This window comes from Ochotona curzoniae, unplaced genomic scaffold, assembly GCF_017591425.1.
Source record: "Ochotona curzoniae isolate NIBS_2020 unplaced genomic scaffold, NIBS_Ocur_1.0 scaffold_2587, whole genome shotgun sequence".
Lineage (NCBI taxonomy): Eukaryota > Metazoa > Chordata > Mammalia > Lagomorpha > Ochotonidae > Ochotona > Ochotona curzoniae.
Window position 1 is genome coordinate 5,628,074 of NW_024467096.1, and position 25,939 is coordinate 5,654,012.

Here is a 25,939-nt window from a genome sequence, read left to right on the forward strand (position 1 = left end):
TGCCTGTAAACCAGGTCGGGCACAATGCGTAGCCCATTGTCTAAAACCTGAGCAACGGGAAATGGTAAATATTTATTAGGTAATATTGAAATGGTAATATTTATTAGGCTGTCAGGCTTGTAGACTAGCTTTCAGATTCATTGCCATTGTTGCCATTATAGGATTACTGGAATGCACGGACAACTTAAAAACGGATTCCTGTCACTTTTTAACCTTTCCCTTCTGGCCAGTAATTCAGAGAGTGGAGATGCAGATAAGAGGAGAGAAAGCCCCAACCAAAAAGTAGTTGCAGATAAGGCATTTTCTGGATCAGAGAGGAAGGTTTAAAGAGAGGTGCTTTAAGATGCAAATCTGTTTGCATGCCTCTGGTTATACTTTCTCCTAATTACTTCCCCAAATAGGGCAAGGACTTGGAATTTACCCACTTCCTTTGCTTGCTTCTCATTCCCTAAAATCTTTCTCTGCTCAAAGAGAAATATTTCACACCCACATGTTGGTGCAAAGGACCCAGGCCTCAGCTGTGTTTTCTGCACAAGGAAAATAAAGCAATTTAGGCCTGAAAAAAAAAAGTCATTAAGCAGGAGCATGATGCTCTGTGCTAGATACACCCTTTGAAAGATGAAGGCACAGAATCAGACCTCCCTGAGGAGCCAAATGAGGCGACACCTTAAATTCAAACAATAAGACCAAGTTCCCTTCTGCTTTCACTTTCTGGTGATCTAAAAGATTTTATTTAAAGATTTATTTATTTTTATTTTTTTTAAAGATTTATTTTATTTTTATTGGAAAGGCCGATATACAGAGAAGAGAGAGAGGAAGATCTTCTGTCTGATGATTCACTCCCCAGGCAGCCTCAAAGCCTGGAACTGAGCCAATCCGAAGCCAGGAGCCTTTTCCAAGTCTCCCACGCGGGTGCAGGGTCCCAAAGCTTTGGGCCGTCCTCAGCTGCTTTCCCGGGCCACAGGCAGGGAGCTGGATGGGAAGCAGGGCCACCGGGATTAGAACCGGTGCCCATATGGGATCCCAGGTGTGCAAGGCAAGGACCTTAACCACTGCGCCACTGCGCCACCGCGCCGGGCCCAAAGATTTATTTATTTTTATCACAAAGTCAGATAGATATACAGCGAGGAGGAGCAGAGACAGAGAGGAAGATCTTCCATCCGATGGTTCACTCCCCAAATGGCTGCAACAGCCAGAGCTGAGCCAATCCAAAGCCAGGAGCCAGGAATTTCCTCCAGGTCTCCCACATGGGTGCAGGGTCCCACATGGGTACAGGGTCCCACATGGGTGCAGGGTCCCAAGGCTTTCCCAGGGCACAAGGAGGGAGCTAGGTGGGAAGTGGGGCTTCCAGGATTAGAACTGGCGTTCATAAGGGATCCCAGTGCATGCAAGGTAAGGACTTTAGCTGCTAGGCCACCGCTCTGGGCCCAGATATCTTAAAATAAAAAAAGGAGAAGAAGAAGCAAACAGTGTTTTACATTTCCAAGTGAAGCTTTTATAGCCCAGGAGGAAACGGAATTTGGGAGATTAACCATTCATGAAAATTCATGGCACTGGGCCCAGTGTGATAGCTTAATGGTTAAGGTCCTCACCTTGAATGCACCAGTATCCCATATGGGTGCTGGTTTTTATCCAGGCAGCTTCACTTCCCATCCAGCTCCCTGCTTGTGGCCTGAGAAAGCATTCGAGGATGGCCTGGGGCTTTGGGACACTGCACCCATATGCAAGATTTGGAAGAGGTTCTTGGCTCCAGGCTTCAGATTGGCGCAGCACCAGCCATTGCAGCCACTTGGGGAGTGAATCATCAGATGGAAGATCTTGCTCTCTGTCTCTCCTCCTCTCCGTACATCTGCTTTTCCAATAAAATGCATAAATATTAAACAGAAAAAAGAAAGAAAATTCATGGCACGTTAGTCTCGTGGCTGGAGTCCTCATCTTGCATTGCCAGGATCCCATTTGGACGCTGGTTCATATCTGGCAGCTCCACTTCCCATCCAGCTCCCTGCTTGTGACCTGGGAGAGCAGTTGAGGATGGCCCAAAACTTGGGACCCTGCATCCACATGAGAGAAGAAGCTCCTGACTCCTAGATTCACATTGGTTCAGTTCTGGCTGTGGCAGCTACTTGGGGAAGTGAACCAGTGGAAGATCTATATTTCCTTCTGTCTATAAAAATCTGCCTTTTCAATAAAAATAAATAAATCTTAAAAAAAAAAAAAGTCTGATTTGGGGCCCAGCACAATGGCCTATTGGCTAAAACTCCTCACCTTGAGAGTGCCAGGATCCCATATGGGTGCTGGTTCTAATCCCGGCAGCTCCACTTCCCATCCAGCTCCCTGCCTGTGGCCTGAGAAAGCAGTGGAGGTGGGCCCAAAGCCTTGGGACCCTGCATCCAGGTGGGAGGCCTGGAAGAAGCTCCTGACTGAATTGACTCGGCTCCAGCCTTTGTGGCTGCTTGGGGAGTGAACCAGCAGATGGAAGATCTTCCTGTCTGTCTCTCCTCCTCTCTGTATATCCGACTTTGTAATAAAAATAAATAAATCTTTTAAAAAATTATTTTAAAAAATTTGATTCAGTGCAAATACCTGTCGTATAAGAGAAACATAAAACCTATAACCAAACTCAGACAAGAGATTGGTTGCTTCCAGGTTAGAGAGAGAGAGTACAAACAGATGGGTACTTCACAGAACCAAGTTATTCATGATCTGTGTCCTGTGTACCCAACACATCCAGTGTTTCATCTTTTATTATTATTATTATTTTGTGTTCTGAAATGAGCAACACCAATTTTTTTAAAAAAAGAAACACTAGAATTTTTGTTTCCCTCCACATCACTTGTGATGAGTTAAGTCAAAATAGTAAAGCCAATTTCACCAGGGAGAGCAGCAACTCAGAGCCCTTAAAAATGGCTCTGAATCTTCAGTAGCATTTCTCAGACTGCATTAGAAGAAAGTTACCCAATAAATATGCAATGTTGGAGCTGCCACTGTGACACAGCAAGTAGGTGCCAGCATCTCTTACTGATGGTGGTTCCAATTCTGTTGGCTCCGCTTCTTTTCCAGCTCTCTCCTAAATGGCCTGGGAAAGCAGTGGAGGTTGGCCTACTAAGTGTTTTGGCCCCTGAGCCCACGGGGGAGCATGGCTTCAGAAGGCCCAGGTCTGGCTGTTGCGACTATCTGGGAAGTGAACCACCAGAGATGGACGATTGCTCGGCGTCTCTTCTCTCCATCTTTCTCTAATTCTGTCTTTCATTTGAAGAAAGAGACCTTTTAAATTATTTTGCAGGGTTTTTACAATGTTCTAATTTATTTGATTTACTTATCTACAAGAACCTTCTAAACAGATTACTTAAACTAAATTGGTTTCTTAAGAAAAAGAAAAAACTATATATACCAAAAAAAATATATATATATACTAATACTAATAATAAAAATTTCAGGGGCTGTCGCCATGGCCTAACTGGATAATCCTCCATCTCCAAGCACCAGCAGCACATAGGGGCACTGTTTTGTCCTGGCTGCTCTACTTCCCAGCTGCCTACTTAACTGCTTATGGCTAGCAGAGGATGACCCAAAACCTTGGAATTATGTACCTGCATGGGAACCTGGAAGAGGCTCCTGGCTCCTGGCTTCAGACAAGCTCAGCTCTAGCCATTGCAGCCATTGGGGAGTGAACTAGTGGACAAAAAATCTGTCTTCTCCTTCTCTCCATAAATCTAGCTTTCAAATAAAACTAAAACTTTGAAAAAAATAATGATTTCAGTGACTAAGTAGTTACAAGGAGAATGTAACAGCTGGGTTTGTGAAAGTCTGTGTATGATGTATTTACTGGTCATCTCTGTGTAACTTGGAGAGGCAATTTGTCTTTGGTTCCTATTTTATACAAACATTCGAAGATTTTATCTTTATCTAGCTTTTTTTCTGAAAACATCTTTTCAGTTAGACATAGAGAGAAAAAGGAAGAGAGGAAAAGCATGCTGCCAACTGCTGGTGATTCTTCAAAAGCTGGAAAGGGCCTGGGTTCGGGGCCAGCCAAAGCTGGGGATGCAGAACTCAATTCAGAAAACCCGTGAGAGCTGCCTGCCAGCATCTACATCAGATGGAAGAATCCTAACAGGTGTCTTAACCACTATGCTAAATGCAGGTCCCTGTTATGAGACTTTCATTGCTGTCACTGCTATTACTAATTTTTTTTCAAAAAAAAAAAAGATTTATTTCATTTTTACTTGAAAGACAAAGTTACAGAGAGAACGAGGGACAGAGAAAGAGAGATCTTCCACTTGCTGATTCACTCTCCAAATGGTTGCAAAAGCTGGTGCTAAGCCAATCAAAAGCCAGGAGCTTTCTGCAGGTCTCCCACATGGTACAGGAGCCCAAGGACTTGAGCCATCTTCTGGCAGGCCGCAAGCAGGAAACTGGATCAAAGTGGAACAGCCAGGATGGAAACTGGTGCCCAGACAAGATGCCAATGCCAGAGGTGAAGGTTTAATCTACTACTCCATCACACCAGTCCCTGCTATTGCTGTTTTTAAATTTTTAAATTTTTTTATTTGAAAGGCGTATTTATAGAGAGAAGGAAAAAGAGAAAGATATTTCATTAACTGGTTCACTTCCATTCGGTGGCCACAACAGCTGGAGCTGAGCTGACCCAAAACCAGGAGCCTGGAGCTTCTTCCAGGTCTCCCAAGTGGGTGCAGAGGCCCAAGGTCTTGGGCAATCCTCTACTGCTTTCCAAGGCCACAGGGAGAGAGCTGGAAGAGAAGTGGAGGTACCCATATGGGATCTCAGCACTTGTATGTGGAAGGTTAGCTTGTTGAGCCATTGGGCTGTGCCCCCTGCTATTGCTATTATTTGCACAGTGTTACCTTATACTTCTGGAGACCTGGCAACTTAAATACCCACAATGAAATGTGGTTTGGGCAACCTTTGTTTAAACAATTCCAAGTAACTGAAGTGGGTATGATTCCAGTTCCATTTCCAGCCTTTCACAAACTGTTACAGAAAATTTACCTTACACAGGCACTAACATTCTTGCAATTCTTCCCAAAGATACATAGACATAAAGTCATGTATGCCATGTAAACTCATGGAGGTGGTGAGCAGCGAAGGGCGTGCCACAGGAAAGCTACAACATGGAGTGTTCGGGGACTGCAGCAGGACACCTGGTGAGTTGAGGCGCTGAAGTCCTTGCCTTTTTGGGCCTGTGCTATATGAGCTCTGAAATGAGACTGGAAACACCTGACTTGCAGGTTTTTCGTGGCTTCACTGAGTCTGGGCTGGGCTTCTCCAAGAAACCACGGCTGGTCAACACAGGCAGGGTGTCAGGCGGGGCAGAGGAGTGCAGATGGATGGGATTTGGGAAACAAAGAAACAAGGCATTTCAGCAGAAGAAAATGGCTCAGCTCTCTGGAAAGCTTGCAAGGAGAATGAATGTTAGGTTGGTCCAAGCAGAAGTGGCTCCGGAACCCCAGCAAGGTCAAGAAGACACTGCCACTCAGGAATATTTGGAAGACTGAATCACCTTAACCTTGGCTGTGCACAGAAGGTCAACACCTGCCTTGGTGAGTACCCCACGCTACCTGTTACAAGAATGCACAAACTGAGAAGCTACTGCCTTCTCCCATACCCCGCACCTAAGACATACAAAAGCCCAGTGCTGTATACCCCGTTTCCCTCACATGGTCACCCCATTCCTGTGGAAGTGGTCTCAGGTGGTCTCCCACCAGGAAGCAGTCCGTCAGATTTTTTCCCTGGTGAATAAAACACTTTACCTGAACTTAAAGACTCTTTCTCTCTTAATCCCTTTCATATCGCCAGCAGGCTGATGCTGTGTTTCACGCCCAGCAGGGGGGCCCTGGCTATGAGTGAAGCTCTTATGAGAGCCTGATGCTATAGCCTACTGGCTAAAGTCCTTGCCTTGCACATGCCAGGATATCATATGGGTGCCAGCTCATGTCCCGGCTGCTCTACTTCCCATCATGCTCCCTATTTGCAGTCTGGGAAAGTAGTGGAGGATGACCCAAAGCCTTGGGACCGTGTACCTGCATCAGAGATCCGGGAAGAAGCTCCCGGCTTCAGATTGGCTCAAGAGCTCAGCTCAGCTCCAGTTGTTGTGGCTACTTACAGAGTGAATCAGTGTGCAGCTCTTTCTGTCTGGGCCCGGTACAGCAGCCTGCTGGCTAAAGTTCTTGCCTTGCACGCACCAGGATCCATATGAGTGCTGGTGGTTCTAATCCTGGCAGCCACACTTCCCATCCAGCTCCCTCCTTGAGGCCTGAGAAAGCAGTGGAGGTGGGCCCAAAGCCTTGGGACCCTGCACCTGCGTGGGAAACCTGGAAGAAGTTCCTGGCTCCTGGCTTCAGATTGGCTCAACTCCAGCTGTTGCAGCCACTTGAGGAGTGAATCATTGGATGGAAGATCTTCCTCTCTGTCTCCCCTCATCTGTATATCTGACTTTTTAATAAAAATAAATAAAATATTTTAAAAAGAGAGAGAAAGAAGGGGAGAGAGAAAGGGTTCAGAGGTCAGCTGCCACAAAATTCCCCCTTCCTCCTGTGTTCTTCACTGTGAGATGAAATCAGGGACCTTGCTGTTTGGTGACAGCAGTGAAGCAAACCAGAGAGGTGACTTACCTAGTGGGAAGAGCCCCAGTCTAGAAGTTACCAACTAACCCAGATGTGTCACCTACTGTACTGCAGAACCTTGGATTTAGTGGCTCCCTGTCTCAGTTTTCCTGTTGGCCATTTGCAGAGAAAATCGCTATTCTATTCATGAGTGAATTAAAAATCAGAAAAGAGGGACCAGTGTTGTAGTATATCAGGTTAACCCACTGCCACTAATGCTGTTACCCTATGTGGGTACCTGTAGGAGTCCTGGCTGCTCCACCTCTGATCCAGCTCCCGGCTAATGCACCTTGGAAAGCAATACAAGTTACCCAGATGTTTGGACCCTGGCCACCCACACGGGAGCCTCAAATGGAGCTCCTGGCTCTGGCCTCAGCCTGGTCCAGCCCTGGCCATTTCAGTCATTTGGGGAGTGAACCAACACTTGGAAGATTGTCTCTGTCTCTATTTCGGAGTGAGTTTGTGTGTGTGTGTGTGTGTGTGTGTGTGTGTGTGTTCTCTCAGTTCCTCTACTTTTCAAATAAATAAATCTACAAAACAAAAAAGAAAAGCTCCTTATACTTGGGGGCTAGGCTGCAGGATTAAACAAATATTAAGCATTGCTTTTTGTAGAGGTCATTGCCCAATCTAAGTGAGCCAATGTGGTGGTGATGGGGAGAAGTCTGGAAACAAAAAGTTCTGAGCAACTAGCAGTGAGGTATTGCTTCATAAATACAAGGGGAAAAAGAAGTTGTCTTCAAGGGCTCCTAGTCCAGAGAAAGTGATTTGGGAGGCCCAGTGCAGTGTAGTGGCTAAAGTCCTTGCCTTACACGCACCGGGATCCCATGTGGGCACCAGTTCGTGTCCCGGTGGCCCTGCTTCCCATCCAGCTCCCTGCTTGTGGCCCAAGACTTTGAGACCCTGCACCCGAGTGGGAGACCCAGAAGCAGCTCTGGGCTCCTGGCTTCGTATGGGCTCAGTTCCAGCCTTTACAGCCACTTGGAGAGTGAATCAGCAGACGGAAGATCTTCCTCTCTGTCTCTTCTCCTCTCTGTATATCTGCCTTTCCAAAAAAAAGGAAAAAAATCTTTAAAAAAAGTGATTTGGGCATATGTAATGGCTGAGATGAAAAGTAATTCATTGTTTGTTGGATCATTGTGTGCTAGGCAAAGACATGGAAAGAGATAACATTTCTATACTTCTGAAAATGCAAACGATATAGCTGGGGAGGCAATTTTTAGGTATGGATAATAAGAATGTACATGTTAAATGCAAGCAAAAATAAAAGCAAGTCAGAAGTCTGTGGCAGACAAGTGCTCAGGTCTGAAAACAGAGAGAGATAAGGTTTTGGCGAGCTCACCAAGGTGTGTGATGCTCTACATTTCTCTTTCTATTCTTCTATTTATATGAACCCTTCATGCTCATCTGTTTTTGGTTTTTTTTGGGTTTTTTAATGTAACAGTATAATTGAGGGGTGCGGTGTTTGACGCAGCCTGTAGGCATAGCTTGGGATATCCACATCCCATTTTTGATTGCCTGGGTTCCAGTTCTAGCTCCATTTCTGATCCCAGCTTCCTGCTAATGTGCAACCTACTTTGTAATAAAAACAAATAAATCTTTTAAAAAAAGATTTTTAAATTTTTTTATTGGAAAGTCAGATATTCAAAGAAAAGGAGATACAGAGAGAAAGCTCTTCCATCTGCTGATTCACTCCCCAAGTGGCCACAGTGGCAGGAGCTGAGCCAATTCAAAGCCAGGAGCCAGGAGCTTCTTCCCAGATCTTCTATGCAGGAGTAGGGTCCCAAGGCTTTGGGCCGTCCCCTACTGCTTTCCCAGGCCACAAGCAAGGAACTGGATGGGAAGCGTGGATGCTAGTATTAGAACCAGCGCCCATATGGGATCCCGGTGCATTCAAAGCAAGGACTTTAGCTGCTAGGCCACTGCACCGGGCCCAGGTCATTTGCTTTTCCTGAGATCCTACCTGTGAGCTAAATGGCAGTTGGGGTCCTAGATCAATGTTTCTTCTCAATCATTTTTTTCTGCACTCCGTGGAAAAATTTCCACCTTACACACATACATCCTATGTGTGCATTCACATGAAACAGAAATAAAAGTTTCATGAAGTAACACCCTTGCTTTATACAAAGCACTCTGGAAATGTTCTATTTTGTTGTAAAAATGCCTATTTTAACCCATTCAATTCACTAACCAATGGGCTATGACAAACCATAGGAGGGGTGGGCATTTGGCAGAGCAGTTCAGATGCGTGCAAGCCATATGAGAGTGCCTGGGTCTGAGTCCTAGGTCTGCTTCTGAATCCAGCTTTCTGCTACGCACACCCTGGGAAGCAGCAAGTGATGCCTCTAGCCTGTGGATCTTTACCAACCACATGAAGGACCTGGATCGAATTCCAGGCTTTTGGTTTGGGTCTGGCCCAGCCTTGCTATTGTGGGCATTTGGGGAGTGAACCAGCACATAGAAGATGCTCTCTCAAATAAATATTTAAAATTTTTAAATATTGGGCCCGGCGCGGTGGTGCAAGTGGTTAAAGGTCCTCGCCTTGCACCCCCGGGATCCCATATGGGTGCCGGTTCTATCCCGGCAGCCCCGCTTCCCTTCCAGCTCCCTGCCTGTGGCCTGGGAAAGCAGTCGAGGACAGCCCAAAGCCTTGGGACCCTGCGCCCGTGTGGGAGACCCAGAAGAGGCTCCTGGCTTCGGATCGGCATAGCATCGGCCCGTTGCGCTCACTTGGGGAGTGAATCATCGGACGGAAGATCTTCCTCTCTGTCTCTCCTCTCTGTATATCCGCCTTTCCAATAAAAAAATAATAAAAATAAATCTTTAAAAAAATTTCTTTAAATATTGTTTAAAAGAAATAGAAAATGGAGGTAGCTCTGGCCACATTTCTCGGAGCACAAGTCTTTCTTGTGTGAATAGAATACATGACCTGTTTCTAAGTTAAATTTCACCTCTCAAGCTTTCTCCCTGTTACTTTGCCACAGTTTCAACTTTTTGCCACCCTATACTTCAGCAAATACTGATGAAGGTTTTGAGATGGGAACTGGAATCAGAAAAATATAAAGGATCCGATGGAAATAACAACACACACTTTGGTCAGCAATGGGAGATCCCTTCCCACCACATGGCAGACCTTCCTAACGCCCAGCACAGGTCCCTCTGTGCTCTACAGTCAGCTCTGATCATAGCTCATATTTAGCGCATGAAATGCTTTGTTTACCTTGGAGTCCTAAGTCTAGGGCAGTCATAAAAGAAAGTATGGAACTCTGCCACTTGGGGGATAGGTTGCACTCCAGAGAAAGGCTGGTGAGCTGTCAATTTACAGGCTGCAAAGTGGTACAGGTTTCCACTTCATCTTGCATTTTTCCTTAAAATATACTTGGAAACCTGCTTCCTGTCCTCCTCCTGCTGACAAAATTATTTTTGTTTTCCCAGTGTTTAAAAGAAGCTCACTCAAGAACCTAGAGCCGAAACAACATTTGGATTGCCAGGGAGGAGTTTGCTCCCGTTTATGGTAAATGGCAAAGGTTGCTCAGGGCAAAGGGAAGGAAAATAATTAGTCTTCGTTAAGAGTATGTGTTTAGGAGCCCAGCACAGTAGCCTAGTGGCTAAAGTTCTTACCTTGCCAAGATCCTATATGGGTGCCAGTTCTAATCCCTGCAGCCCCACTTCCCATTCAGCTCCCTGCCTGTGGCCTGGGAAAGCAGTCAAGGACGCCCAAAGCTTTGAGAGCCTGCACCCGTAATGGAGACTTGGAGGAGGCTCCGGGCTCCAGACTCCTGTCTTCGGATCGGTGCAGCTCTGGCTATTGCAGCTGCTTGGGGAGTGAATCAATGGACAGAAGATCTTCCTCTCTGTCTCTCCTCCTCTCTGTATATCTGACTTTCCAATAAAAATAACATAAATCTTAAAAAAAAAATGTGTGCCATCCAGTATACTGATACAAAGTGAGCTTTCAAGCAGGATGTGAAATCCCATTTGGACACGCTTGGACACACATAGCGGAGTTTCAAGCATGGAAGGAGCTTAAGATCAGGTGCTCTCCCTGGCCTCTGGTTGGTGCTCAATAAAAACACCAAACCCGCTACTTCACCCTACCAGCTGGTGGCTGTTGAGCTTCTCCGTCAGCTCTCCACTGAGAAAAAGCTGTGACCTCCCAAAACCAAGAGCTTGGGCACCTAGAACTGCTAGAAAGTTTTCACCTGTGTCAAGCTGAATTCCTCTCCCTGTTATCAATTCTCTGTAATTTGTAAATATCACCAATTCCCTGGCAGGACCACCACAGATCTCCTTACTTCCTGGTCACTTTTGGAAGCCTGCTTTGACCAAGCCAGGGGAAGCAGAGCCACCTTTCCTCTGCAGCAGATGCTACAGCCCCTGTGAATGCCATCCACCTGTGGCCACACAGTCCCTTAATAGCCACGGTGCACTGCCAACTCCTGTGGAGTTCTCAGCAGGGTTTAAGTTCATGGGAACCACTTGGCCTTTGGGTTTGACATGTTACTTGTCATGACCTAGTTGAATGTTCTAGACGTGTCTCTTTTCCAAGGAGGTACTATGTGGAGGCCGTCTTAGTGTACCACCAGCCTCATTCAGCTCGAGACAGAACCTGAGCTAGCTGGCTGGGAGCATCCTTGCTGTCAGGGATAAATCACAACAGCTAGTATTTACCCATCATCTAGTAAGTGCCAGGGGCCAGTGTTAGGCCTTTCAATATATTAGCTGATGAGATCTTTGTAACAATCCTTAAAAGTAAAAATTAATATTATTTTCTTCTAATAAGTATTGAAAGTCACATTCTACAAGAGATAAGTGATTTATCCCCGTTCACATGAGTAAGTAGCAACAACCAGAACTCAAGCAATCTGGATTCTGAACATGGCCTAAACAACTTCACTGTGTGCTACTGCCACCTGAGGAATCCGATCGTGACATGTACTAACTTGCACAAGGATGTGACCTTGCAGACTGCTCAGAGTGCAATTTCCTAACAGGATCCGGGAACTATCCAGTTGGGACAATTTGAGAAGATTGCGCATCTGGAAGAGACACACATTTTTCACTTAAGATTTCATTTTATTTCAAAATTCAGGGTCATACTCATGTTAAGAGGAGATTCCAGAAAATTCTACAGACAAGACAGGGAGATGAACTGATGCTCCAGAAAGCTAGGTGTGAATCTGACAAGACTGCCGTGTACTCGAGCTGTCCTTGTGAAGCAGCTGATTTCTTTGAATTCTCGAAAGACTCTGGGCCCGGCGCGATAGCTTAGTGGCTAAAGTCCTTGCCTTACACGCATTGGGTTTCCATATGGGTGCTTGTTCTAATCCCTGCAGCCACGCTTCCCATTCAGCTCCCTGCTTGTAGCCTAGGAAAGCAGTCGAGGACAACCCAGAGCCTTGGGACTCTGCATCCATATGGGTGACCCGGAGGAGGCTCCGGGCACCTGGCTTCAGATCAGTGCATCTCCAGCCATTACAGCCACTTGGGGAGTGCATCAACGGATGGAACATCTTTCTTTCTGTCTCTCCTCCTATCTGTATATCTGCCTTTCCAATAAAAATAAATAAATCCCTCCCCCTCGAAATAAAGGCATACTCAGCTTATAAGGGAGTTATTCAAGGAATTACATAATTTTATTTCCACAATGTCAATGAGTCGGTTTGGATTTCATTATTTTCTTGTTCCTTCTTTTGCCATCTGAGCTTGTAACACTGGCTTCTGGGTCCCTGTTCCCTTTTCTCTCTGATTTATATATGGCATCTTAAAGACTAAAACTCTCGGCAAACTACATGCCATATGGCCAAACACCACCCAAGTAAAGAATTTTAAAAGAAAAATAAGACTAAAGAACTGGCTTTCAAAAGATTATTGCCAAGTGCTGGGTGACTGTTGCTGTAAATGGTCAAAAAGAACAGATGTATCAAAAGTCAGCAAATTTGGGGTGCAAATTCCAAGTCAGCAAATTTGGTGTGCAAGAAAAATACCAAATTGTCAGATGTTTGGTTTCTTTGGCTTAATTTGCACAGTAGACAGATTCTTTTTCCCCTGGTTTGGAAAGTGACTCTGCCAAGAGTTTTCTTTCTTGTACATGGAGATGTGGTCAGGGAGGCGAGTGGATGAAGGACACATCTGCCAGCTGGCTGGGCCACCCACCCCTGCTTCTTCTCATGCTGTCTCCTAAGTGACAGGAGAAGTCCCAGAACAGGGCTGGGGTTCCCAGGCGAAAGGGGTCGATAGTTACTAACCCCTATGTTGTTGAGGAGCTGGGCTGAGAATTTGTGTCATCTAATACTGGCCTATCGGGGTCCCTCATCCCCCGAGCAAGACCCCGCTACGGTAAAGATTCTTTGAAAAGTTTATTTCTGCGGACTTCAAGGGTAGCAGCAAAGAAAAAGACAGTTACAACAGTTGTAAGATTTATTACAGCAAAGTGAAAGCAGCTACAGCCTAGCACTAGTGATAGCAGCTACAATATAGCCTTGAAGCGATAGCCTTAGCTCTAGCAGCGCCCTGGGAGAATCTCCTTTTAACCATTTTTTACCCAGACCTTTTTACATTACACAAACCAATCCATACACAGCTCCTCACATCATGCGGTAAGCACACCAATCATGACTTAGGTCACGTAACTTCCCTGCATGCTCGGCCCCATCCTCAGTAACTTCCCAAAACCTGTTTACCACCTTTGTGCCACGAAGCAATAATCAACAAGTGCCATCTTTGAGGCAGCAGCTCCGCTCTCCACACTGGCCCTCAATAACTAAATCAGCATATGGAAAAAAGTGTTCTACTTATTTTATAGGGCCTAGCACAATGGCTCAACAGGGTCATTTTCCATATTCTGATATCTCATATAGATGCTGATTCTAGTCCAGACTGCTCCACTTCCAATTCAGCTCCCTGCTTGTGGCCTGGAAAGCAAGGAAGGATGGCTCAAGTTCTTGGGCTCCTGCACCCATATGGGGAGACCTAGAAAAGGCTCCCCTGGCTTCTGGCTTAGTATCAGCTCAACTCTGGTCATTATTGTCATTTGGTGAATAACTCAGCATATAGAAGATCTCTCTTTATCTCCTTATCTTGTAAGTCTACCTTTCAAGTAAAAAATAAATCTTTAAAAAAAATCCTCATTTTGAGCCCAGTGCGATAGCCTACTGGCTAAATTCTCACCTTGCATTGCATGTGCTGGATTCCAATATGGGCATTGGTTTGTGTCCCAGATGCTCCACTTGCCATCCAACTCCCTGCTTGTGGCCTGGGAAAGCAGTCGAGGACAGCTCAAAGCCTTGGGACCCTGCACCTGCGAAGGAGACCTGGAGGAAGAGCTCCTGGCTTCAGATCAGCTCAACTCCAGCCGTTGTGGCTACTCAGGGAGTGAATCAGCAGATGGAAGTTCTTTCCCTCTGTCTCTCCTTCTCTCTGTAAATCTGCCTTTCTAATAAAAATAAATCTTTTTCTTAAAAAAAATCCTCATTTTATAGAAGATTATAAATGAGATGGTTAGAAATGACATAGCTTTTAAGCAGCAGAGTCTAATGTCAGATCTTAGAGATCTTCTGTCTTAAAACCACTTTTCAGTGCATATCAGGTGTTGAAATGCTATTCTAGTGGGCCGCTGGCTGAAGTTCTGTGCCCAAGGCAGAATGTCTTACTGCTGGGCTCTGGCCTGGACCTCTTAACTACATCCATCTTAGGAAGGTTTCAGTCCAGTTTACATTGACCTTGGTGGAAAGGCATACAAATATAAAAGAAGTTCACAAGGTCAATGTGTCTGGCAGAAACGCATGCTAGAATTCCTAAACATGAACCATACTGCAGTTTGATCTATAATCACCAACTGGGTCATCAGAAAGTAGTCAACCAAAAATGTAATTGTGATAAACCATCTTCAGATTGGCTTAAGATTACTGCTTCTAGCATCAGCATTTTTATTTTACTTATCTATTTATTTTTAGCATCAGCATTGTTAAGTCACGGACTGCAATGCTGGATCCCACAATGGAATATAGGTTCAAGTCCTGGCTGCTCCACTTCTGATCCAGCACCCTGCTGATGTGCCTGGAAAATCAACAGAAATTCTTGAATCCCTGTGACCCACATGGGAGACCCAGATGGAGTTTCTGGCTTCATCCTGGTCCAAACCCTTCATGGCCATTTAGAAAATGAACCAGCAGAGGGAAGATATCTCTCTTTCTTTCTCTCCCAAGTGAGAGACAGAGAGACAGAAAGATCTGTCACTTGTCTTTCAAATAAATAAGTCTAAAATCTAAAAATATATACATTACTGTTTTAAAAACTGGATTCTCATGAGAAAGGGAAATACTTAAAGAGACCTGCTGACTTCAATGTCAAAATCATACCCTTGACTTCTGGGTATGTAGTGGTAACAGACAGCTTCAAAGGGCATGCAAAGCCTGGGAAGAGTGGTCAGTTCTGCTCGGCCTGTGCTCTCCTCCATTCCAGCAGCTTGTCCCTCTATGTGGTCAAGATCAAGGACCGAGTCTGGATGGTATTAAGACGCAGAAAATTTTACTGCAGGTGGTTGGGATGAACCCAGCTGAAGTTAGTTTTGAGAGCCACATGAAGCCTGGATTGTAGCCCAGAGTTGCTTAAATTTGAGTATGCACATAAGTCCTTGGGGTGGGGAAGGGCTTTGTAAAATGAATATGACTAGGGTCAGGCATTTGGCTAGTGTTTGTTGGGATGCCTGCAATTCATATTGAAGTGTCTGGGCTCTAGTCCTGGCTCTGCTCCCCACCCCACCTTTCTGCTGATGTGCACCCCTAGAGGCAGCAGACAACGGCTCCAATACTTCACTCCCTGCCACTCACGCAGGCCACCTGGGCTGACTTGCTGGCTCCCAGCTTTGACTTCTGTCCAGTCCCAGCTGTTGTAGATGTTTGAGGAGTAACCAAATAGATTGGTGTGCTCACTTTTGCTCTCTCATCTCAAAGAAATAGATTTTAAAATACAGATTCAGATTCAGAAAGTTGAGTGGGGGATCCACGAGGCTGGATAATGTTGCAGATCTTCAGAACACTCTTGAGTTGGTTTTGGAGAGCAGGGAGATTTTTCTTAGCTGCTTCACCAGCACTCCCCACAGAGAAGGCATACACACACACACTTATAGCCAGCTGGCTCCAGAGTGGTTTCTGCGTGGCAGCTATTTTGATGTGGCTTTAGTAGCCTCTCATCCCCTCATGCTTTTCAGTGGACAAGGACACTTCCCAGGGATATCATGGCTTCTGTAAACCAACCATGCAGTCCATCACTGGGACTCCACCACTGCCCCAAAATGCACTTATTCTAATCCTTGGGAAATGCCAAGTCACTCCATACGAGTGAATCGTGAGCCCTTGTGAATCAGTGCCAAGTGCCCTCAGGTAGCAGGTTACCCCGTGCCCTTGGCTGCCCAGAACGATGGAGTTCTGTCAGGGTGGGATTCTTCAAACACAGTCAAACAGCACCAACAATCCCATTCCACCCCACTTCCATCTTTGAAGAAATACAGAGATCTTCACCAGGCAAACAAGTGCTAAGTTGCTATTTATCTCTTCTTTTGACTCACCCACTCTCAACTTCACAGAAGGGAAACCAAGAGACCCCAGAGTGCCTCTGGGAACCTGATTCTAGGGTCTAGTCAGCTTGCATGGGTCCCAGCTGGGGATCTGCTTTCTGTTCTCTGGCTCTGTGAGTTTGGAAACAGGAGATGGGTTTCCAGTTATGCAGGGAAGGACATCTTGACATGGAGGGTTGGGGCTGGCACGGGGCATCAGCCTGAGAATGAGTTTCCAAGATGATCCTTTCATGGGTGACTCAAGACTCAAGGTGTGTCCAGTCCTCCCTAGAGCCTGAGCCTGTAGACACTGTTCCAGCCTGGGTAGGCATCCCTGTAGAGTCAGCTCATAGAAGACCTGCCCTTGCTCATAAGCCATTTCTCCCTGGGAGTTGGTCATACATAGCTCTATGCCTGCATCCAGGTCCAGGGCTTGCCTGCATGATGGACTCAGGTGCACCTGCCAGGGAGACTCCATTGCCTCCTTCTGTTTCAAAGCCCAGGCTTGGGTTGGAGCCATTTGCTGAGCTCACATTTGTATACTGATACTGTACACAGTAAGCCCCTCCAGACTCATGTCCCATCCTTCCCACCTTGCTCATGCATCTATTTGGTGAACATTCCCTAAATGTCTACCATGTTGAGTCTGAGTAATGGCCCCCCGCTTGGAAACTCCCTGATGATTCACCCATCAGGCGCCCCATGGGACAAACACCCACGTCCTCTGGGCAGTGTCACAAGCCTATGGAGAATCAAGACAAGTCTCCTTGGGTCCAGACACAAGGCCAGAATTATGAAATGTCCCCATGATTATTTGTTGCTGAGTTTTGTTTTGTTTCATTTTGTTTTTAAGAGACTAGATGTTGGATGTGCAAACACCATGAGTTATCCAAGGGAAAATCCATGGTGAGTTGCAGGTCAGGACCACACACTCCCATTTGAATCTCCACAAGGTTACTCTTTCTTCTTTACACTGGGCAAATAGCAATTTTTTTCTCTCTCCTATCAAATGCCAGATTTTTAAAAAAAATTTTATTCATTTTTATTGGAAAGGCAGATCAGATTTATGTAGAGGACAAGAGACAAAGATCTTTCATCCACTGATTAACTCACCAAGTTGCCACAATGGCCAGAACTGAGCTTATTTGAAACCAGGAGCCAGGTCTCCCACGTGGGTGCAGGGTCCCAAGGCTTTGGGCCATTGTCTGCTGCTTTTCTATGCCATAGCAGGGAGCTGGGTGGGGACATTCTATCTGGGTGATTCACTCACATTCCACTTATCTTGAAGAGAACCCAGTGCCCACTTTCCAGAACAGGTGCACCTGTTCCTGTGTGTCCAGTCTCCACAACACCATGGTTTACAGCTTCTGGGGGGCAGCCCTGACAGTTGAGGGGGCTTTCTCCATAGCCAGACACCTGGTAGGTGCTCTGTAAGTGCTTACTGAATGGAGCTTATTAGGCATCATTAGTGTCTGAGCTCAGCTGAAACCCATTCGTCTGTGATGAAATAACTTCTCCCTACCTGCTGCCTTGCAGTTAGTTGCTGATGGAGCAGAACACTGCGGGAGAGGTGCATGGGAGGAATCTAAGGACTTCATTCCTTGGCCTGTGCTGAGCCATGGCTTTTCTCTCCAGGTTAAACTCTGAGCAGGAGGCTAAGGCACACCAAGCACAACTGTTTCTGAAAGTACGCTAACTCAGCGTCAATCATAGAAGGCAACCAAGAAGGAAGGTGCAGCCATGCAGCCGTGAGAGCCTCGGAACACTGTACTGCTTTTTCAAAAGTTTTCTACAGAGTAAAGTCTACTTTAAAAGGACAACAGGATTAGGAAAAGAAAACAAGAAACCCAATTGTTAACTATTTGGGAGTTGTATAGTAAATGCAAAAGCTGAAACACAAGATAAGTTTGCTGGAGGGTGATTAGATAAGGGCTGGTGGGAGGAAAGATTGTGACCTTGGAGCTCCAGGGGCTACTGCCAGAAACCAGATCTGGGTGGTGCTGAAGGTATAAGCCCAGGGCAGGTCCAGAGCACCTGGCTCCATTCACTGGAGCATAGAAGCTTCCAGTAATTCAGAGCAACCTTGGAACCAAGCAAGCCTCAATTCAAGTCCCTAGTTCTCCAAGTATCTTAGACACACTGCTCCCTAAGTCGTTGATTACCTCTGTAACATGGAATAACTACTGCATGTCAAATATGTAGTGAGGTGCTTAACACCTAGCAAGGGTGAAAGCAATGATTATCAGAAGGATTCCTAAGCCAGTGGTGCTCCTTCCCAATCTCCCTCTCAGCCCCCTGGCACATTAGCCTGCTTCTGCTTCTCTAAACTGGTTCCCCTCCAAAGCAGTCCTCTGCTGTTTTCCATCTCCTCTCTCCCTCCCCCAGAGCCCAGGGGGATCTCCACCATGGGATCTCCCATCCCAGCCTTCTGCTCCTCTTCTTGTCTCCAGAGTTCTTCTTTTGGTTTCACTGATCACAACTTCCTGAAACCTTACTCCACATCTTCCCATCCTGACAGTCCTTTTAGAGCTCTTTATAGCCAACCACCTCAAGATAATACAAGTTTTTATTTGTCCCATCACAGGTGTTATCTGACAGTGGGCAAATGAAATGTGGCTGTGTCCCCTACCCTCTGTCCTGAAGGTGGGACCTAACAGCAATGGAATGTTAATTCCATCCTCTGCCACTCTCCTCCCCCACCAGGTATTCACTCCTGCCCACCCGTGACTCACCTATCAACTGAGAGAGGACGGTATTGCATTGTTGTAACCACTCCCCTCACAAGCCCCTTTAAAAGGCCCCTGAGGCAGGGCTCGCTCTCTTTCTGGTTGTGTGCTTCCATGGCTTTTGCACCTCGACTCTTGGCTGGCCCAGCACAGGTAATCCTCTGAGCATGGTCCCTGTGTACTGCTTAGATAGGACAATGGATGTAGCAGTGTTATTTCTGATTTGTGTACTCTTCAGGGGTTCCAGGAGAGGTGAGGCCTATTAGTGATGGCCTCATAGAATGGGGCCATTCTCAACTGCTTTCCCAGGCCACAAGCAGGGAGCTGAGAAGTGGAGCTGCCGGGATTAGAACCAGTGCCCATATGGGATTCTGGAGCATGCAAGGCGATGACTTTAGCCACTAGGCTACCATGCTGGACCCACAGATATTAACTTAAAAATTCAGAAAGGAATTGGCATGTTTTATGTCACTTCAACCCAAACACTTTTCTTATTATAAATGACAAAGTTGAAAAAGATAGCTAAAATACATACTTTTAAAAGAAATATAATAGCTTTTAGGTCCTGTAGAATAGTAACCTCCTGGATTCTTCATAGGGAGTGCAAAATACATATGAACTGGGGAGCACTTGAAGTGAGACTGAGCTTAATGAGGAAACACTCCTTGCTTCACATGACTTCAGCCTTCTATTAGAATGGGATGTCCTTGGCTTTCAATTCAATGCTGGTGTAAACAAGGTGAGCCAAGAACTAGGAGACTGATAAAATTAACGAAAGGCTCCATTTCACAATTCTAGACACACCCTTACTTTCCTACAGTTTTCCATGGCCTCAGATTCAGCAGAATAGTAAGGAGCAAGATTAGCAGGGGGCCATAAATGCAGATTCTGGGTCATTGTATCTGAGAACTTTTTTTTCATAGCATACAAGGACTTTCACTTATTGCCGATAAGAATATAAAACATTGGGGTTGGCACAGTGGCTTAACAAGCCAATCTTTCACCCCCAACACTGGCGTTCCTTATGGTCCCGGCTTGAGTCCCGGCTGTTCTACATTTTTTTTCATGATTTTTTAAAAATTTCATTTTATCATTGATTATGTTTAAATAGTCGAGCAGGGTCGAGGATCAGGGGATAGAGGGTGAAACCTTTGTTTACACATTTTCTTCTTCCTGTTTATGTGGAGAGGGGGGCGCGAGGAAAAGCCACACCCAGCTTCCCAACCACTTATTACCTGGGGGATGGGAACCTGATGTCCTCGGCTCCCCGTTGTGGAGCATTTTCTGAGGGTTTTGTTCATGTGTTTCCGATAGTTCTGAGATGCTATTGATACCACTGCTCCAAGGACGAGGAACTCTTCCTGAGGTCCATTGGCTGTTATAGCTCACCTCTGAGTCTCCATTGGCCCAGAAATTCACTGTTGAGTTTCGCTGGCTCTGAGCAAATGGTGGACCGATGGGCCCAGGCCTCTCTCCAGACCCGAGCTGCATCCAAGGGACAAACCAACATACCCAGCTCTGAGCCAATGGCTGGCCTAGGGGCCCAGACCACCGGGCCCCAACTCTGCTACCCCGGAGCTCAGAGCTAGCCAGCCCCCTCTTGCTTCAAGCAGCCAGCAGGCCAATCGGTTCAGGCCGCCCTCCTGCACTGATCCAGCTCTCTGTCTACAGTCTGGGAAAGCCATGGAAGATGTCCCAAGTCCTTGAATCTCTGCACCTACATGGCAGACCCGGAAGAAACTCCTGGCTCCTGGCTTTGGCCTGAGCAGGTGAGCTGTGTGTGATACTTCATGACAGTGAAAATATTCTGGATCACGTGTGAAATACACTTAACAAAACCCATAGATTCTAGGAACATAAAGAGTCAACCTTCGGTAGGAGCCCCATCACCGTCCACTGGCAACCCGGCCTTGCGGCTGCTTGGCTCCGCGGAGCCAGCCAGGCGGGAAGCCGAGCCCGGGCCCGAGGCCCACACCACCCTGGAAGCTCGCAGATGTGCCAATCTGTGCCAGGAGCCGTGTACTGTAGCCACACTGAAGCCATTTTGAATATAAAACTATGGGCCAGTGGAAAACCCCCGGCTGGCTAGATGCTTGGGAAAGAGGTTATGAAACTAATCACATGCTTAGCCTCAATTGTTTCTAGCAACTGTTTCAGAATGTGATTTATGCTGTACCTGCCGACATCTTGTTACTGATTACCTATGCTATTGTTAATATGGTGGTTACTATGGTTGATATGGTGACTGCTCAAGAACAATTGGTCTTGAGACCATGGCTTGTGTCCCAGTTTCTCCTTTCCTCCCTGAGCCTTAGTGAAGAATATAAAAACCTTCAATTAAAACCAATAAACCGACAGCTTGATCAGACATTCTGTCTTGCTGTCCATTCTTCGTGTCTCTTGTCCAGTCATCCTCTCCTAAGTTGGTTGCAACCTCCGTTGACTGTCCTGCTGGACGGGACATTTCTGCAGGCCCGGGCGAGCTGGACAGCAGCCGGCGGTGGGCAGGTGCGAGAGGCACTCAGCCATGACTGAATCGGTGGAGCAGCCACGGCAGCGGGTACAGGAGCTGGAGCCGGAGCTGGCCCAGGAGAGGAGCTGGAGCTTGCAGGGCAGCGGCCACACCTGCATCGACAAGATGAGCCTGGAGGTAGTGGACTCCAACCCTTACAGCCGGCTTGATGGCATTGAAATGGATGGGAATTGTCAGCGACTATCTGAAAATCCGGACATTTGCAGTAGCAATAGTAGGTGTTGGTGGAGTTGGCAGTGGGACCACGGAGATGCTCACGCAGTGTGGCATTGGCAAGTTGCTACTCTTTGACTACGACAAGGTGGAACTGGCCAACATGAACAGCCTCACCAAACAGGATTAAGTAAAGTCCAAGCAGCAGAACATACTCTGAGGAACATTAATCCTGATGTTCTGTTTGAACTACACAACTATAATATAACCACAGTGGACAACTTCCAACATTTCATGGATAGAATAAGTAAAGGCGGATTAGAATAAGGAAAACCTGTCGATCTAGTTCTTAGCTGTGTGTACAATTTTGAAGCTCGAATGGCAATAAATACAGCTTGCCATGAACTTGGACAAACGTGGATGGAGTCCGGAGTCAGTGAGAATGCAGTTTTGGGGCACGTACAGCTCATTGTTCTTGGAGAGTCAGCTTGTGTTGCGTGTGCCCCACCTCTTGTAGTGGCAGCCAACATTGACAAGAAGACTCTGAAACGAGAAGGTGTCTGTGCCAGACCCAGCCAGACTTCCCACCATGATGGGAGCAGGGGCTGGGATCTTGGTACAAAATGTGTTAAAATTCCTGTTAAATTTCGGTAAAGTTAGCTTCTACCTGGGCTACAATGCCAGGCAGGACTTCTTTCCGACCATGTCCATGAAGCCAAACCCCCAGTGCGATGACAGACACGGCCGGAAGCAGCAGGAGGAATACAAGAGAAAGGAAGCAGTACTCCCCAGACAGGAAGTGGCTCAGGAAGAGGACGAAATCATCCATGAAGATAATGAATGGGGGATCGAGCTGGTATTGGAGATTTCCAAAGAAGAACTGAGGGATTCTTCAGGCCCAGTTCCTGACCTACCTGAAGGAATCACAGTGGTATACACGGTTCCCAAAAAGCAAGAAGATTCTGCACCTGCAGTAACAGTGGAAGATTCTGCTGAAAGCTTGGAAGAACTTATGGCCAAGATGAAGGATATATAGATAATGGGCTGGTATCTGGTATTTAAGTTTAGTCCCTTGAAATTAAAGATATTTTCCCCTTAATCTAATAAAAATTAGGGCAACATCAAAAAAAAAAAGTCAACCTTGATGTTTGTAAATTTAAAAGATTAATTAGGGCCCGGCGTGGTGGCGCAGTGGTTAAGGTCCTCACCTTGCACACCCGGGATCCCATATGGGCACCGGTTCTAATCCCGGCAGCCCTGCTTCCCTTCCAGCTCCCTGCCTGTGGCCTGGGAAAGCATTCGAGGACGGCCCAAAGCTTTGGGACCCTTCACCCGTGTGGGAGACCCTGAAGAGGCTCCTGGCTTCGGATCGGCATAGTATCGGCCCGTTGCGCTCACTTGGGGAGTGAATCATCGGACGGAAGATCTTCCTCTCTGTCTCTCCTCTCTGTATATCTGCCTTTCCAATAAAAATAAAATAAATCTTTAAAAAAAAAATAAAAGATTAATTAGGACAAGGGGTCCTAGAATGGAATACATACGGTGATTAAAAGTCTGGGGGGTTGGTGTTGCGACCCAGCTGGTAAAGCTGCCAACTGCAACTCCGATATCCCACAGGGGAGTCTCTGAGTCCTTGCTGCTCCACTTCCCATCCAGCTCCTTGTTACTGTGCCTATCAAAACCGTGGAAGATAGTGCAAGCTCAGGCCCCGCCACTCGTGCAGGAGTTCTGGATGCAGCTCCTATCATGGCTTCAGCCTGGGCCAGGCCTGTCAATACAACCATCTATGGAGTACAGCAATGGATGAAAGATTTCTCTCTCTGTCTCCTTCTTCTTCTTTGCTTCTCTCTCTGTCACTCTTCCTTTTAGATGCATACATTTTTAAGAAGAAAAAAAAATAATAAGGCAAAGTAGCTGGAACTTGATCCAGGCTCTTCGACATGGAATGTGGGCATGCCAAACAGCAGCTTAACTCAATACCTCTAAAGCTTGGCTTCTAAACCCATTTTCTACTAAAAAGTAACCAGACTGCTTTGAGAAATGGCTAATGTTAAGCCAGGATCAGGGGATATATAGGATGAATCTTACATTTGGAACCAGAAGGTAAGAAAGTTCTCAAAGAACAAAATGACAAGGGTGTGTGTGTTGGGAGTGATCTACGGATACGGCCACCTGAAGAAGCAATAAGCAATGCTGGAATGATTTGAGTACAAAATAAATGGCATGATACCAGATTATCACACAAAGATGAAGATCCATGAGCCCTTACTGATGCAAATAAATGTTAGATAGCATCAATAAACAATAGACTCGTGTCCTATATAGAACCTTCTATATATAATACATGTAGTTAGTTTCCCATTAAGGAGGTGGAGCATAGCTTTAAACCGTGAAAGTGGATACTGTGTGCTGGGACTTCCTTTTACTTTCTGGTTAACTCCCCAAATAGCCACAACAGCTGGGGCTGGGCCAAGCCAAAACCATGAACATGTAGCTCCACAAAAGTCTCCGCTGTGAGTGGCAGGGACCTAAGCTGTCTTCTATTGCTTTTCCAGATATGTCATTAGCAGGGAACTGGATGGGAAGTAGATTAATCAGAACCAGAAACCATGCCCTGATATTCGGATGCTGGCATTGTGGAGGCAGCTTAACTCAATATCCCTGTGACTTTTCCTTTTAAGAGAGTAGTATGGGACCCAACATGATAGCCTAGTGGCTAAATCCCCCCTTTGCATATGCCAGAATCCCATGTAGGCGCCAGTTCTACTCCTGGCTCCTCCAATTCCCATCCAGCTCCCTCCCTGTGGCTTGGGAAAACAGAAGATGGCCCAAAGCCTTGGGACCCTGCACCCAAGTGGGAGACCAGGAAGAAGCTCCTGGCTCCCAGCATTGGTTTGGCTCAGCTCCAACCATTGTGGCCACTTGGGGAGTGAAGCAGCAGATGAAAGATCTTTCTTTATCTCCTCTCTGTGAATCTGCCTTTCCAAAAAAATAAAATAATTTTTTTTAGAGTGTGTATAAAAATGGGGCCCGGTGCAGTTGCCTAGAAAGTCTTTGCTTTCATGCATGCCGGGATCCCACATGGGTACCAATTCTACTCCCAGCAGCTCTGCTTCCCATCCAGCTCCCTGCTTGTGACCTGGGAAAGCAGTCAAGGACAGCCCAAAGCCTGGGAACCTTGCACCCAAGTGAGAGACCTAAAAGAGTTTCCTGGCTCCTGGCTTCAGATTGGCACAGCTTTAGCTCCTCACTGATTTAAGGAGTGAATCAGCAGATGAAGATTTTCCTCTCTGTCGCTCCTTCTCTCTGTATATCTGGCTTTTCAATAAAAATAAATAAACCTTAAAAAAGAAGAGTGTGCATGAATAAGGGAAAACAGAAAAAGTAACTTTACAAATTTTGCAAATAGGTAGGACCTCACTTGAATGCTAAAAATCTGCATTAACGGTGATCAATCAGGTTGATTTATTTGGGGAATGTGGATATTCCCTAAAACACCAAACCCCAGCATAATAATAATAAGTCCTAACTCGATGATATTCTATAAGACGCTAAACCAATATTCCTTAAAACTGCCAAATTCATACACACAAAAAATCTGGAGACTCTTGCATTCTAGAAGAGCCTAAGAAGGCATGGCAAAAAAAAAAAAAAAAAAAAAAAAAAGGCGTGGCAATTAAACGGAATGTGGTATCTTAAAATCCTGCAATGCTGGCATCCCATGTGAGCACCAGTTTAAGCCCCAGCTACTTCAGTTTTGATCCAGCTCCCTACTGCACCTGGGAAAGCAGCAGAGGGTGAGCCAAGTGCTTGGGCCCTACACCCATGTGGGGAGACCTGGAAGAAGTTTCAGACTCCTGGCTCCCGCCTGCCCCAGCCCTGGCCATGGCAGTCATTTGGGGAGTGAAGCAGCAGATGGATATTTCTGCCTCTCCTCCTCTCTGCATAATTCTTCCTTTCAAATAAATAAAAAATAAATGTTTTTAAAAAGAAGATGAAAATAAGAAAATTCAGAACAGAAGTGGATCATTAGGTAAAAACTAAATTCATCCACTTTAAGTATGGACTTTATTTAAGATTATCTCATCATAATATTGGCACCTGTATTGAGATAAATTTAACCTAACAATGTTAAGACAATGACAGGGGAGGCTGGATGTGGGTATCTGAGTGCTTTCTGTATTATTCTTGCAGTGGACAGGTACTTGGCGCAGCAATGAAATCACTCTTGGGACAGCCACATCTCAGTTGAGTGCCTGGGTTTGAGTCCCAGATTCATTCCTGATTCTGACAGCCCAAGGGGGTTAACAGCCCCCCAGGGCCTCAGCCGTGGCTCCCTCAGCACTCCGGGTTC

The 25,939-nt window shown here is 46.1% G+C and overlaps 1 pseudogene; it reads left to right on the forward strand.

Moving 5' to 3' along the window:
* Window positions 1–21,426: 21,426 nt before the first annotated feature.
* On the forward strand, window positions 21,427–22,713 carry LOC121171246 (annotated as a pseudogene).
* Window positions 22,714–25,939: the final 3,226 nt, after the last annotated feature.